Raw genomic sequence first — 17,239 nt, forward strand, 5'->3', positions numbered from 1 at the left:
TCTGTTCTGACTGACCCTGCTCTGACTGACTCTGCTCTGACAGACCCTGCTCTGAGTGACGCGGCTCTGACTGACCCTGCTCTGACTGACTCGGCTCTGACAGACCCTAATCTGACTGTCTCTGCTCTGACAGACCCTGCTCTGGGTGACTCTGCTCTGACTGATTCTGGTCTGACTGACTCTGCTCTGACTGATTCTGCTCTGACTAACTCTGCTCTGACTTACTGTACTCTAACAGACCCTGCTCTGACTGACTCTGCTCTGACTGACTCTCCTCTGACTGACTCTGCTCTGAAAGACTCTGTTCTCACTGATTCTGCTCTGACTGACTCTGTTCTGACTGACTCTGCTCTAACTGAATTTGCTCTGACTGACTCTGCTCTGAATGACTCTGCTCTGACTGATTCTGCTCTGACTGACTCTATTCTGACTGACTCTGATCGGAGTGACTCTGTTCTGAGCGACTCTGTTCTGACTGACTCTACTCTAACTGACTCGGCTCTGACTGACTCTGCTTTTTCTGACTCTTCTCTGACTGATTCTGCTCTGACTGACCCTGCTCTGAGTGACTCTGCTCTGAGTGATTCTGCTCTGACTGCCTCTGTTTTGACTGACCCTGCTCTGACTGACTCTGCTCTGACAGACCCTGCTCTGAGTGATTCGGCTCTGACAGACCCTACTCTGACTGACTCTGTTCAGACTGACTCTACTCTGACTATCTCTGCTCTGACTGACTCTGCTCTGACTGATTCTGCTCTGACTGACCCTGCTATGGGTGACTCTGCTCTGACTGATTCTGCTCTGACTGACTCTGTTCTGACTGACCCTGCTCTGACTGACTCGGCTCTGACTGACCCTGCTCTGACTGACTCGGCTCTGACAGACCCTACTCTGACTGACTCTGTTCAGACTGACTCTACTCTGACTATCTCTGCTCTGACTGACTCTGCTCTGACTGACCCTGCTCTGGGTGACTCTGCTCTGACTGATTCTGGTCTGACTGACTCTGCTCTGATGATTATTCTCTGACTAACTCTGCTCTGACTTACTGTACTCTAACAGACCCTGCTCTGACTGACTCTGCTCTGATTGACTCTCCTCTGACTGAGTCTGCTCTGAAAGACTCTGCTCTCACTGATTCTGCTCTGACTGACTCTGTTCTGACAGACTCTGCTCTAACTGACCCTGCTCTGGCTGACTCTGCTCTAACTGAATTTGCTCTGACTGACTCTGCTCTGAATGACTCTGCTCTGACTGATTCTGCTCTGACTGACTCTATTCTTACTGATGCTGTTCGGAGTGACTCTGTTCTGAGCGACTCTGTTCTGACTGACTCTGCTCTAACTGACTCGGCTCTGACTGACTCTGCTCTGACTGACTCTGCTCTGAGTGACTCTGTTCTGACTGATTCTTCTCTGACTGACTCTGTTCTGACTGACCCTGCTCTGACTGACTCTGCTCTAACTGACTCGGCTCTGACTGACTCTGCTCTGATAGACACTGCTCTGAGTGACTCGGCTCTGACTGACCCTGCTCTGACTGACCCTGCTCTGTCTGACTCTGCTCTGACTGATTCTGGTCTGACTGACTCTCCTCTGACTGAGACTGCTCTGAAAGACTCTGCTCTCACTGATTCTGCTCTGACTGACTCTGCTCTGACTGACGCTACTCTGACTGACTCTGCTCTGAAAGACCCTACTCTGACTGACTCTGTTCAGACTGACTCTACTCTGACTGACTCTGCTCTGAATGATTCTCCTCTGACTGACTCTGTTCTGACTGACTCTGCTCTAACTGACCCTGCTCTGGCTGACTATGCTCTTACTGAATTTGCTCTGACTTACTCTACTCTGAATGACTCTGCTCTGACTGATTCTGCTCTGACTGACTCTATTCTGACTGACTCTGATCTGAGTGACTCTGTTCTGAGCTACTCGGCTCTGAATGACTCTGCTCTAACTGACTCGGCTCTCACTGACTCTCCTCTGACTGACTCTGCTCCAGATAACTCTGCTCTGACTGATTCTGGTTTGACTGACTCACCTCCGACTGATTCTGCTCTGACTAACTCTGCTCTGACTGACTGTACACTAACTGACCCTTCTCTGACTGACTCTGCTCTGACTGACTCTCCTCTGACTGACTCTGCTCTGAAAGACTCTGCTCTCACTGATTCTGCTCTACCTGACTCAGTCCTGACTGACTCTGCTCTAACTGACCCTGCTGTAACTGAATCTGCTCTGACTAACTCTGCTCTGAATGACTCTGCTCTGACTGACACTACTCTGTCTGAATCTGCTCTAACTGAATTTGCTCTGACTGACTCTGCTCTGAATGACTCTGCTCTGACTGATTCTGAACTGACTGACTCTATTCTGACTGACTCTGATCTGAGTGACTCTGTTCTGAGCCACTCAGCTCTGAATGACTCTGCTCTCACTGATTCTGACTCTGTTCTGACTGACTCTGCTCTAACTGACCCTGCTCTGGCTGACTCTGCTCTAACTGATTCTGCTCTGACTGACTCTGCTCTGAATGACTCTGCTCTGACTGATTCTGCTCTGACTGACTCTATTCTGACTGACTCTGATCGGAGTGACTCTGTTCTGAGCGACTCTGTTCTGACTGACTCTACTCTAACTGACTCGGCTCTGACTGACTCTGCTTTGACTGACTCTTCTCTGACTGGTTCTGCTCTGACTGACCCTGCTCTGAGTGATGCTGCTCTGAGTGATTCTGCTCTGACTGACTCTGTTCTGACTGACCCTGCTCTGACTGACTCTGCTCTGACAGACCCTGCTCTGAGTGATTCGGCTCTGACTGACTCGGCTCTGACAGACCCTAACTTGACTGACTCGGCTCTGACAGACCCTACTCTGACTGACTCGGTTCAGACTGACTCTACTCTGAATGTCTCTGCTCTGACTGACTCTGCTCTGACTGATTCTGCTCTGACTGACCCTACTCTGGGTGACTCTGTTCTGACTGATTCTGGACTGACTGACTCTGCTCTGACTGATTATTCTCTGACTTGCTCTGCTCTGACTTACTGTGCTCTAACAGACCCTGCTCTGACTGACTCTGCTCTGACTGACTCTCCTCTGACTGAGTCTGCTCTGAAAGACGCTGCTCTCACTGATTCTGCTCTGACTGACTCTGTTCTGACTGACTCTGCTCTAACTGACCCTGCGCTGGCTGACTCTGCTCTAACTGAATTTGCTCTGACTGACTCTGCTCTGACTGACTCTGCTCTGACTGACTCTACTCTGACTGACTCTGCTCTGAGTGACTCTGCTCTGACTGATTCTGCTCTGACTGACTCTGTTCTGACTGACCCTGCTCTGACTGACTCTGCTCTGACAGACCCTGCTCTGACTGACTCGGCTCTGACTGACCCTGCTCTGACCGACTCGGCTCTGACAGACCCTAATCTGACTGACTCGGCTCTGACAGACCCTACTCTGACTGTCTCTGTTCAGACTGACTCTATTCTGGCTGTCTCTGCTCTGACTGACTCTCCTCTGACTGAGTCTGCTCTGAAAGACTCTGCTCTCACTGATTCTGCTCTGACTGACTCTGTTCTGACTGACTCTGCTCTAACCGAATTTGCTCTGACTGGCTCTGCTCTGAACGACTCTGCTCTGACTGATTCTGCTCTGACTGTCTCTGCTCTGACAGACCCTGCTCTGGGTGACTCTGCTCTGACTGATTCTGCTCTGACTGACTCTCCTCTGACTGAGTCTGCTCTGAAAGACTCTGCTCTCACTAATTCTGCTCTGACTGACTCTGTTCTGACTGTCTCTGCTCTAACTGACCCTGCTCTGGCTGACTCTGCTCTAACTGAATTTGCTCTGACTGGCTCTGCTCTGAAAGACTCTGCTCTGACTGATTCTGCTCTGACTGACTCTATTCTGACTGACTCCGATCGGAGTGACTCTGTTCTGAGCGACTCTGTTCTGACTGACTCTGCTCTAACTGACTCGGTTCTGACTGACTCTGCTCTGACTGACCCTGCTCTAGATAACTCTGCTCTGACTGATTCTGGTCTGACTGACTCTGCTCCGACTGATTCTGCTCTGACTAACTCTGCTCTGACTGACTTTACTCTAACTGACCCTGCTCTGACTGAATCTGCTCTGACTGACTCTCCTCTGACTGACTCTGCTCTGAAAGACTCTGCTCTCACTGATTCTGCTCTGCCTGACTCTGTTCTGACTGACTCTGCTCTAACTGACCCTGCTCTAACTGAATCTCCTCTGACTAACTCTGCTCTGAATGACTCTGCTCTGACTGATTCTGAACTGACTGACTCTATTCTGACTGACTCTGATCTGAGTGACTCTGTTCTGAGCCACTCAGCTCTGAATGACTCTGCTCTAACTGACTCAGCTCTGACTGACTCTGCTCTGACTGACTCTGCTCTGAGTGACAATGCTCTGACAGACCCTGCTCTGAGTGACTCGGCTCTGACTGACCTTACACTGAAGGACTCGTCTCTGACAGACCCTACTCTGACTGACTCTGTTCAGACTGACTCTACTCTGACTGACTCTGCTCTGACTGACTCTGCTCTGACTGATTCTGCTCTGACTGAATCTGATCTGACTGACCCTGCTCTCTGAGACTCTGCTCTGACTGACTCTACTCTGACTGAATCTTCTCTGTGTGACACTGCTCTTACTGACTCTGATCTGACTGACCCTGCTCTGTGAGACTCTGCTCTGACTGACTCTGATCTGACTCACCCTGCTCTGACTGACTCTACTCTGACTGACTCTACTCTGACTGAATTTGCTCTGTGTGACACTGCTCTGACTGACTTTACTGTCACTGAATCTGCTCTGTGAGACTCTACTCTGAGTTACTCTACTTTGTCCGAATCTGCTCTGACTGACTCTGCTCTGACTGAATCTGCTCTGACTGACTCTATTGTAACTGACTCTGATCTGAGTGACTCTGTTCTGAGCGACGCGGTTCTGACAGACCCTGCTCTAACTGACTCGGCTCTAACTGACTCAGCTCTGACTGACTCTGCTCTGACTGACTCTGCTGTGGGTGACTCTGCTCTGACTGATTCTGCTCTGACTGTCTCTTTTCTGACTGACTCTGCTCTGACTGACTCTGCTCTGATGACTCGGCTCTGACAGACCCTACTCTGACTGACTCTGTTCAGACTGACTTTACTCTGACTGTTTCTGCTCTGACTGACTCTCCTCTGACTGATTCTGCTCTGACTGACCCTACTCTAGATAACTCTGCTCTGACAGATTCTGGTCTGACTGACGCTGCTCTGACTGATTCTGCTCTGACTAACTCTACTCTGACTGACAGTACTCTAACTGACCCTGCTCTGACTGACTCTGCCCTGACTGACTCTCCTCTGACTGACTCTGCTCTGAAAGACTCTGCTCTCACTGATTCTGCTCTGACTGACTCTGTTCTGACTGACCCTGCTCTAACTGACCCTGCTCTAACTGAATCTGCTCTGACTAACTCTGCTCTGAATGACTCTGCTCTGACTGATTCTGGTCTGACTGACTCTCCTCTGACTGACTCTGCTCTGAAAGACTCTGCTCTCACTGATTCTGCTCTGACTGACTCTGTTCTGACTGACCCTGCTCTAACTGACCCTGCTCTAACTGAATCTGCTCTGACTAACTCTGCTCTGAATGACTCTGCTCTGAATGACTCTGCTCTGACTGATTCTGCTCTGACTGACTCTATTCTGACTGACTCTGATCTGAGTGACTCTGTTCTGAGCGACTCTGTTCTGACTGACTCTGCTCTAACTGATTTGGCTCTGACTGACTCTGCTCTGACTGACTCTGCTCTGACTGATTCTGCTCTGACTGACCCTGCTCTGGGTGACTCCGCTGTGACTAATTCTGGTCTGACTGACTCTGCTGTGACTGATTCTGGTCTGACTAACTCTGCTCTGACTGACTGTACTCTAACTAACACTGCTATGACTGACTCTGCTCTGACTGACTGTCCTCTGACAGACTCTGCTCTGAAGGACTCTGCTCTCACTGATTCTGCTCTGACTGACTCGGCTCTGAATGACTCTCTTCAAACAGACTCGGCTCTGACTGACTCTGCTCTGACTGACTCTGCTCTGAGTGACTCTGCGCTAACTGATTCTGCTCTGACTGACTCTGTTCTGACTGACTCTGCTCTGACTGACTCTGCTCTGACAGACCCTGCTCTGATTGACTCGGCTCTGACAGACCCTACTCTGACTGACTCTGTTCAGACTGACTTTACTCTGACTGACTCTGCTATGACTGATTCTGCTCTGACTGCCCTGCTCTGGATAACTCTGCTCTAACTGAATCTGCTCTGACTAACTCTGCTCTGAATGACTCTGCTCTGACTGACACTACTCTGTCTGACTCTGCTCTAACTGAAATTGCTCTGACTGACTCTGCTCTGAATGACTCTGCTCTGACTGATTCTGAACTGACTGACTCTATTCTGACTGACTCTGATCTGAGTGACTCTGTTCTGAGCCACTCAGCTCTGAATGACTCTGCTCTAACTGACTCAGCTCTGACTGACTCTGCTCTGACTGATTCTGCTCTGACTGACTCTATTCTGACTGACTCTGATCGGAGTGACTCTGTTCTGAGCGACTCTGTTCTGACTGACTCTACTCTAACTGACTCAGCTCTGACTGACTCTGCTTTGACTGACTCTTCTCTGACTGGTTCTGCTCTGACTGACCCTGCTCTGAGTGATGCTGCTCTGAGTGATTCTGCTCTGACTGACTCTGTTCTGACTGACCCTGCTCTGACTGACTCTGCTCTGACAGACCCTGCTCTGAGTGATTCGGCTCTGACTGACTCGGCTCTGACAGACCCTAACTTGACTGACTCGGCTCTGACAGACCCTACTCTGACTGACTCGGTTCAGACTGACTCTACTCTGAATGTCTCTGCTCTGACTGACTCTGCTCTGACTGATTCTGCTCTGACTGACCCTACTCTGGGTGACTCTGTTCTGACTGATTCTGGACTGACTGACTCTGCTCTGACTGATTATTCTCTGACTTACTCTGCTCTGACTTACTGTGCTCTAACAGACCCTGCTCTGACTGACTCTGCTCTGACTGACTCTCCTCTGACTGAGTCTGCTCTGAAAGACGCTGCTCTCACTGATTCTGCTCTGACTGACTCTGTTCTGACTGACTCTGCTCTAACTGACCCTGCGCTGGCTGACTCTGCTCTAACTGAATTTGCTCTGACTGACTCTGCTCTGACTGACTCTGCTCTGACTGACTCTACTCTGACTGACTCTGCTCTGAGTGACTCTGCTCTGACTGATTCTGCTCTGACTGACTCTGTTCTGACTGACCCTGCTCTGACTGACTCTGCTCTGACAGACCCTGCTCTGACTGACTCGGCTCTGACAGACCCTAATCTGACTGACTCGGCTCTGACAGACCCTACTCTGACTGTCTCTGTTCAGACTGACTCTATTCTGGCTGTCTCTGCTCTGACTGACTCTCCTCTGACTGAGTCTGCTCTGAAAGACTCTGCTCTCACTGATTCTGCTCTGACTGACTCTGTTCTGACTGACTCTGCTCTAACCGAATTTGCTCTGACTGGCTCTGCTCTGAATGACTCTGCTCTGACTGATTCTGCTCTGACTGTCTCTGCTCTGACAGACCCTGCTCTGGGTGACTCTGCTCTGACTGATTCTGCTCTGACTGACTCTCCTCTGACTGAGTCTGCTCTGAAAGACTCTGCTCTCACTAATTCTGCTCTGACTGACTCTGTTCTGACTGACTCTGCTCTAACTGACCCTGCTCTGGCTGACTCTGCTCTAACTGAATTTGCTCTGACTGGCTCTGCTCTGAAAGACTCTGCTCTGACTGATTCTGCTCTGACTGACTCTATTCTGACTGACTCCGATCGGAGTGACTCTGTTCTGAGCGACTCTGTTCTGACTGACTCTGCTCTAACTGACTCGGCTCTGACTGACTCTGCTCTGACTGACCCTGCTCTAGATAACTCTGCTCTGACTGATTCTGGTCTGACTGACTCTGCTCCGACTGATTCTGCTCTGACTAACTCTGCTCTGACTGACTTTACTCTAACTGACCCTGCTCTGACTGAATCTGCTCTGACTGACTCTCCTCTGACTGACTCTGCTCTGAAAGACTCTGCTCTCACTGATTCTGCTCTGCCTGACTCTGTTCTGACTGACTCTGCTCTAACTGACCCTGCTCTAACTGAATCTCCTCTGACTAACTCTGCTCTGAATGACTCTGCTCTGACTGATTCTGAACTGACTGACTCTATTCTGACTGACTCTGATCTGAGTGACTCTGTTCTGAGCCACTCAGCTCTGAATGACTCTGCTCTAACTGACTCAGCTCTGACTGACTCTGCTCTGACTGACTCTGCTCTGAGTGACAATGCTCTGACAGACCCTGCTCTGAGTGACTCGGCTCTGACTGACCTTACACTGAAGGACTCGTCTCTGACAGACCCTACTCTGACTGACTCTGTTCAGACTGACTCTACTCTGACTGACTCTGCTCTGACTGACTCTGCTCTGACTGATTCTGCTCTGACTGAATCTGATCTGACTGACCCTGCTCTCTGAGACTCTGCTCTGACTGACTCTACTCTGACTGAATCTTCTCTGTGTGACACTGCTCTTACTGACTCTGATCTGACTGACCCTGCTCTGTGAGACTCTGCTCTGACTGACTCTGATCTGACTCACCCTGCTCTGACTGACTCTACTCTGACTGACTCTACTCTGACTGAATTTGCTCTGTGTGACACTGCTCTGACTGACTTTACTGTCACTGAATCTGCTCTGTGAGACTCTACTCTGAGTCTGATCTGACTGACTCTACTCTGAGTTACTCTACTTTGTCCGAATCTGCTCTGACTGACTCTGCTCTGACTGAATCTGCTCTGACTGACTCTATTGTAACTGACTCTGATCTGAGTGACTCTGTTCTGAGCGACGCGGTTCTGACTGACCCTGCTCTAACTGACTCGGCTCTAACTGACTCAGCTCTGACTGACTCTGCTCTGACTGACTCTGCTGTGGGTGACTCTGCTCTGACTGATTCTGCTCTGACTGTCTCTTTTCTGACTGACTCTGCTCTGACTGACTCTGCTCTGATGACTCGGCTCTGACAGACCCTACTCTGACTGACTCTGTTCAGACTGACTTTACTCTGACTGTTTCTGCTCTGACTGACTCTGCTCTGACTGATTCTGCTCTGACTGACCCTACTCTAGATAACTCTGCTCTGACAGATTCTGGTCTGACTGACGCTGCTCTGACTGATTCTGCTCTGACTAACTCTACTCTGACTGACAGTACTCTAACTGACCCTGCTCTGACTGACTCTGCCCTGACTGACTCTCCTCTGACTGACTCTGCTCTGAAAGACTCTGCTCTCACTGATTCTGCTCTGACTGACTCTGTTCTGACTGACCCTGCTCTAACTGACCCTGCTCTAACTGAATCTGCTCTGACTAACTCTGCTCTGAATGACTCTGCTCTGACTGATTCTGGTCTGACTGACTCTCCTCTGACTGACTCTGCTCTGAAAGACTCTGCTCTCACTGATTCTGCTCTGACTGACTCTGTTCTGACTGACCCTGCTCTAACTGACCCTGCTCTAACTGAATCTGCTCTGACTAACTCTGCTCTGAATGACTCTGCTCTGAATGACTCTGCTCTGACTGATTCTGCTCTGACTGACTCTATTCTGACTGACTCTGATCTGAGTGACTCTGTTCTGAGCGACTCTGTTCTGACTGACTCTGCTCTAACTGATTTGGCTCTGACTGACTCTGCTCTGACTGACTCTGCTCTGACTGATTCTGCTCTGACTGACCCTGCTCTGGGTGACTCCGCTGTGACTAATTCTGGTCTGACTGACTCTGCTGTGACTGATTCTGGTCTGACTAACTCTGCTCTGACTGACTGTACTCTAACTAACACTGCTATGACTGACTCTGCTCTGACTGACTGTCCTCTGACAGACTCTGCTCTGAAGGACTCTGCTCTCACTGATTCTGCTCTGACTGACTCGGCTCTGAATGACTCTCTTCAAACAGACTCGGCTCTGACTGACTCTGCTCTGACTGACTCTGCTCTGAGTGACTCTGCGCTAACTGATTCTGCTCTGACTGACTCTGTTCTGACTGACTCTGCTCTGACTGACTCTGCTCTGACAGACCCTGCTCTGATTGACTCGGCTCTGACAGACCCTACTCTGACTGACTCTGTTCAGACTGACTTTACTCTGACTGACTCTGCTATGACTGATTCTGCTCTGACTGCCCTGCTCTGGATAACTCTGCTCTGACTGATTCTGGTCTGACTAACTCTGCTCTGACTGACTGTACTCTAACTGACCCTGCTCTGACTGACTCTGCTCTGACTGACTCTTCTCTGACTGACTCTGCTCTGAAAGACTCTGCTCTCACTGTTTCTGCTCTGACTGACTCTGTTCTGTCTGACTCTGCTCTAACTGACCCTGCTCTGGCTGACTCTGCTCTGACAGACCCTGCTCTGAGTGATTCGGCTCTGACTGACCCTGCTCTGAATGACTCTGCTCTGACTGATTCTGCTCTGACTGACTTTATTCTGACTGACTCTGATCTGAGTGACTCTGTTCTGAGCCACTCGGCTCTGAATGACTCTGCTCTAACTGACTCGGCTCTGACTGGCTCTACTCTGACTGACTCTGCTCTGAGTGACTCTGCTCTGACTGATTCTGCTCTGACTGACTCTGTTCTGACTGACCCTGCTCTGACTGACTCTGCTCTGACAGAGCCTGCTCTGAGTGACGCGGCTCTGACTGGCTCTACTCTGACTGACTCTGCTCTGAGTGACTCTTCTCTGACTGATTCTGCTCTGACTGACTCTGTTCTGACTGACCCTGCTCTGTCTGACTCTGCTCTGACAGACCCTGCTCTGAGTGACGCGGCTCTGACTGACCCTGCTCTGACTGACTCGGCTCTGACAGACCCTAATCTGACTGTCTCTGCTCTGACAGACCCTGCTCTGGGTGACTCTGCTCTGACTGATTCTGGTCTGACTGACTCTGCTCTGACTGATTCTGCTCTGACTAACTCTGCTCTGACTTACTGTACTCTAACAGACCCTGCTCTGACTGACTCTGCTCTGACTGACTCTCCTCTGACTGACTCTGCTCTGAAAGACTCTGTTCTCACTGATTCTGCTCTGACTGACTCTGTTCTGACTGACTCTGATCTGACTGACCCTGCTCTGTGAGACTCTGCTCTGACTGACTCTGATCTGACTCACCCTGCTCTGACTGACTCTACTCTGACTGACTCTACTCTGACTGAATTTGCTCTGTGTGACACTGCTCTGACTGACTTTACTGTCACTGAATCTGCTCTGTGAGACTCTACTCTGAGTCTGATCTGATTGACTCTACTCTGAGTTACTCTACTTTGTCTGAATCTGCTCTGACTGAATCTGCTCTGACTGACTCTATTGTAACTGACTCTGATCTGAGTGACTCTGTTCTGAGCGACGCGGTTCTGACTGACTCTGCTCTAACTGACTCGGCTCTAACTGACTCAGCTCTGACTGACTCTGCTCTGACTGACTCTGCTGTGGGTGACTCTGCTCTGACTGATTCTGCTCTGACTGTCTCTTTTCTGACTGACTCTGCTCTGACTGACTCTGCTCTGATGACTCGGCTCTGACGGACCCTACTCTGACTGACTCTGTTCAGACTGACTTTACTCTGACTGTTTCTGCTCTGACTGAGTCTGCTCTGACTGATTCTGCTCTGACTGACCCTACTCTAGATAACTCTGCTCTGACAGATTCTGGTCTGACTGACGCTGCTCTGACTGATTCTGCTCTGACTAACTCTACTCTGACTGACAGTACTCTAACTGACCCTGCTCTGACTGACTCTGCCCTGACTGACTCTCCTCTGACTGACTCTGCTCTGAAAGACTCTGCTCTCACTGATTCTGCTCTGACTGACTCTGTTCTGACGGACCCTGCTCTAACTGACCCTGCTCTAACTGAATCTGCTCTGACTAACTCTGCTCTGAATGACTCTGCTCTGACTGATTCTGCTCTGACTGACTCTATTCTGACTGAATCTGATCTGAGTGACTCTGTTCTGAGCGACTCTGTTCTGACTGACTCTGCTCTAACTGATTTGGCTCTGACTGACCCTGCTCTGGGTGACTCCGCTGTGACTAATTCTGGTCTGACTGACTCTGCTGTGACTGATTCTGGTCTGACTAACTCTGCTCTGACTGACTGTACTCTAACTAACACTGCTATGACTGACTCTGCTCTGACTGACTGTCCTCTGACAGACTCTGCTCTGAAGGACTCTGCTCTCACTGATTCTGCTCTGACTGACTCTGTTCTGATTGACTCTGCTCTAACTGACCCTGCTCTGGCTGAATCTGCTCTAACTGAATTTGCTCAGAGTAACTCTGCTCTGACTGATTCTGCTTTGACTTACTCTATTCTGACTGACTCTGATCTGAGACGCTGTTCTGAGCGACTCGGCTCTGAATGACTCTCTTCAAACAGACTCGGCTCTGACTGACTCTGCTCTGACTGACTCTGCTCTGAGTGACTCTGCGCTAACTGATTCTGCTCTGACAGACCCTGCTCTGATTGACTCGGCTCTGACAGACCCTACTCTGACTGACTCTGTTCAGACTGACTTTACTCTGACTGACTCTGCTATGACTGATTCTGCTCTGACTGCCCTGCTCTGGATAACTCTGCTCTGACTGATTCTGGTCTGACTAACTCTGCTCTGACTGACTGTACTCTAACTGACCCTGCTCTGACTGACTCTGCTCTGACTGACTCTTCTCTGACTGACTCTGCTCTGAAAGACTCTGCTCTCACTGTTTCTGCTCTGACTGACTCTGTTCTGTCTGACTCTGCTCTAACTGACCCTGCTCTGGCTGACTCTGCTCTGACAGACCCTGCTCTGAGTGATTCGGCTCTGACTGACCCTGCTCTGAATGACTCTGCTCTGACTGATTCTGCTCTGACTGACTTTATTCTGACTGACTCTGATCTGAGTGACTCTGTTCTGAGCCACTCGGCTCTGAATGACTCTGCTCTAACTGACTCGGCTCTGACTGGCTCTACTCTGACTGACTCTGCTCTGACTGATTCTGCTCTGACTGACTCTGTTCTGACTGACCCTGCTCTGACTGACTCTGCTCTGACAGACCCTGCTCTGAGTGACGCGGCTCTGACTGACCCTGCTCTGACTGACTCGGCTCTGACAGACCCTAATCTGACTATCTCTGCTCTAACAGACCCTGCTCTGACTGACTCTGCTCTGACTGACTCTCCTCTGACTGACTCTGCTCTGAAAGACTCTGTTCTCACTGATTCTGCTCTGACTGACTCTGTTCTGACTGACTCTGATCTGACTGACTCTTCTCTGACTGACTCTGTTCTGTCTGACTCTGCTCTAACTGACCCTGCTCTGGCTGACCCTGCTCTGGCTGATTCTGCTCTAACTGAATTTGCTCTGACTGACCCTGCTCTGAATGACTCTGCTCTGACTGATTCTGCTCTGACTGACTTTATTCTGACTGACTCTGATCTGAGTGACTCTGTTCTGAGCCACTCGGCTCTGAATGACTCTGCTCTAACTGACTCGGCTCTGACTGGCTCTACTCTGACTGACTCTGCTCTGAGTGACTCTGCTCTGACTGATTCTGCTCTGACTGACTCTGTTCTGACTGACCCTGCTCTGACTGACTCTGCTCTGACAGACCCTGCTCTGAGTGACGCGGCTCTGACTGACCCTGCTCTGACTGACTCGGCTCTGACAGACCCTAATCTGACTGTCTCTGCTCTGACAGACCCTGCTCTGGGTGACTCTGCTCTGACTGATTCTGGTCTGACTGACTCTGCTCTGACTGATTCTGCTCTGACTAACTCTGCTCTGACTTACTGTACTCTAACAGACCCTGCTCTGACTGACTCTGCTCTGACTGACTCTCCTCTGACTGACTCTGCTCTGAAAGACTCTGTTCTCACTGATTCTGCTCTGACTGACTCTGTTTTGACTGACTCTGCTCTAACTGACCCTGCTCTGGCTGACTCTGCTCTAACTGAATTTGCTCTGACTAACTCTGCTCTGAATGACTCTGCTCTGACTGATTCTGCTCTGACTGACTCTATTCTGACTGACTCTGATCTGAGTGACTCTGTTCTGAGCGACTCTGTTCTGACTGACTCTGCTCTAACTGATTTGGCTCTGACTGGCTCTACTCTGACTGACTCTGCTCTGACTGATTCTGCTCTGACTGACTCTGTTCTGACTGACCCTGCTCTGACTGACTCTGCTCTGACAGACCCTGCTCTGAGTGACGCGGCTCTGACTGACTCTGCTCTGACTGACTCGGCTCTGACAGACCCTAATCTGACTGTCTCTGCTCTGACAGACCCTGCTCTGGGTGACTCTGCTCTGACTGATTCTGGTCTGACTGACTCTGCTCTGACTGATTCTGCTCTGACTAACTCTGCTCTGACTTACTGTACTCTAACAGACCCTGCTCTGACTGACTCTCCTTGAATGACTCTGCTCTGAAAGACTCTGTTCTCACTGATTCTGCTCTGACTGACTCTGTTCTGACTGACTCTGATCTGACTGACCCTGCTCTGTGAGACTCTGCTCTGACTGACTCTGATCTGACTCACCCTGCTCTGACTGACTCTACTCTGACTGACTCTACTCTGACTGAATTTGCTCTGTGTGACACTGCTCTGACTGACTTTACTGTCACTGAATCTGCTCTGTGAGACTCTACTCTGAGTCTGATCTGACTGACTCTACTCTGAGTTACTCTACTTTGTCCGAATCTGCTCTGACTGACTCTGCTCTGACTGAATCTGCTCTGACTGACTCTATTGTAACTGACTCTGATCTGAGTGACTCTGTTCTGAGCGACGCGGTTCTGACTGACTCTGCTCTAACTGACTCGGCTCTAACTGACTCAGCTCTGACTGACTCTGCTCTGACTGACTCTGCTGTGGGTGACTCTGCTCTGACTGATTCTGCTCTGACTGTCTCTTTTCTGACTGACTCTGCTCTGACTGACTCTGCTCTGATGACTCGGCTCTGACAGACCCTACTCTGACTGACTCTGTTCAGACTGACTTTACTCTGACTGTTTCTGCTCTGACTGACTCTGCTCTGACTGATTCTGCTCTGACAGACCCTACTCTAGATAACTCTGCTCTGACAGATTCTGGTCTGACTGACGCTGCTCTGACTGATTCTGCTCTGACTAACTCTACTCTGACTGACTGTACTCTAACTGACCCTGCTCTGACTGACTCTGCCCTGACTGACTCTCCTCTGACTGACTCTGCTCTGAAAGACTCTGCTCTCACTGATTCTGCTCTGACTGACTCTGCTCTAACTGAATCTGCTCTGACTAACTCTGCTCTGAATGACTCTGCTCTGACTGATTCTGGTCTGACTGACTCTGCTCTGACTGATTCTGCTCTGACTAACTCTGCTCTGACTTACTGTACTCTAACAGACCCTGCTCTGACTGACTCTCCTCTGACTGACTCTGCTCTGAAAGACTCTGTTCTCACTGACTCTGCTCTGACTGACTCTCCTCTGACTGACTCTGCTCTGAAACACTCTGCTCTCACTGATTCTGCTCTGACTGACTCTGTTCTGACTGACCCTGTTCTAACTGACCCTGCTCTAACTGAATCTGCTCTGACTAACTCTGCTCTGGGTGACTCTGCTCTGACTGACTCTGCTCTGACTGATTCTGCTCTGACTAACTCTGCTCTGACTTACTGTACTCTAACAGACCCTGCTCTGACTGACTCTCCTCTGACTGACTCTGCTCTGAAAGACTCTGTTCTCACTGATTCTGCTCTGACTGACTCTGTTCTGACTGACTCTGATCTGACTGACCCTGCTCTGTGAGACTCTGCTCTGACTGACTCTGATCTGACTCACCCTGCTCTGACTGACTCTACTCTGATTGACTCTACTCTGACTGAATTTTCTCTGTGTGACACTGCTCTGACTGACTTTACTGTCACTGAATCTGCTCTGTGAGACTCTACTCTGAGTCTGATCTGACTGACTCTACTCTGAGTTACTCTACTTTGTCCGAATCTGCTCTGACTGACTCTGCTCTGACTGAATCTGCTCTGACTGACTCTATTGTAACTGACTCTGATCTGAGTGATTCTGTTCTGAGCGACGCGGTTCTGACTGACTCTGCTCTAACTGACTCGGCTCTAACTGACTCAGCTCTGACTGACTCTGCTCTGACTGACTCTGCTGTGGGTGACTCTGCTCTGACTGATTCTGCTCTGACTGTCTCTTTTCTGACTGACTCTGCTCTGACTGACTCTGCTCTGATGACTCGGCTCTGAAAGACCCTACTCTGACTGACTCTGTTCAGACTGACTTTACTCTGACTGTTTCTGCTCTGACTGACTCTGCTCTGACTGACCCTACTCTAGATAACTCTGCTCTGACAGATTCTGGTCTGACTGACGCTGCTCTGACTGATTCTGCTCTGACTAACTCTACTCTGACTGACAGTACTCTAACTGACCCTGCTCTGACTGACTCGGCTCTGACAGACCCTAATCTGACTGTCTCTGCTCTGACAGACCCTGCTCTGGGTGACTCTGCTCTGACTGATTCTGGTCTGACTGACTCTGCTCTGACTGATTCTGCTCTGACTAACTCTGCTCTGACTTACTGTACTCTAACAGACCCTGCTCTGACTGACTCTGCTCTGACTGACTCTCCTCTGACTGACTCTGCTCTGAAAGACTCTGTTCGCACTGATTCTGCTCTGACTAACTCTGCTCTGACTTACTGTACTCTAACAGACCCTGCTCTGACTGACTCTGCTCTGACTGACTCTCCTCTGACTGACTCTGCTCTGAAAGACTCTGTTCTCACTGATTCTGCTCTGACTGACTCTGTTCTGACTGACTCTGCTCTAACTGACCCTGCTCTGGCTGACTCTGCTCTAACTGAATTTGCTCTGACTAACTCTGCTCTGAATGACTCTGCTCTGACTGATTCTGCTCTGACTGACTCTATTCTGACTGACTCTGATCTGAGTGACTCTGTTCTGAGCGACTCTGTTCTGACTGACTCTGCTCTAACTGATTTGGCTCTGACTGACTCTGCTCTGACTGACCTTGCTCTGGGTGACTCCGCTGTGAC

This window comes from Mobula birostris, unplaced genomic scaffold (assembly GCF_030028105.1).
Source record: "Mobula birostris isolate sMobBir1 unplaced genomic scaffold, sMobBir1.hap1 scaffold_804, whole genome shotgun sequence".
In the NCBI taxonomy this organism is placed as follows: Eukaryota; Metazoa; Chordata; class Chondrichthyes; order Myliobatiformes; family Myliobatidae; genus Mobula; species Mobula birostris.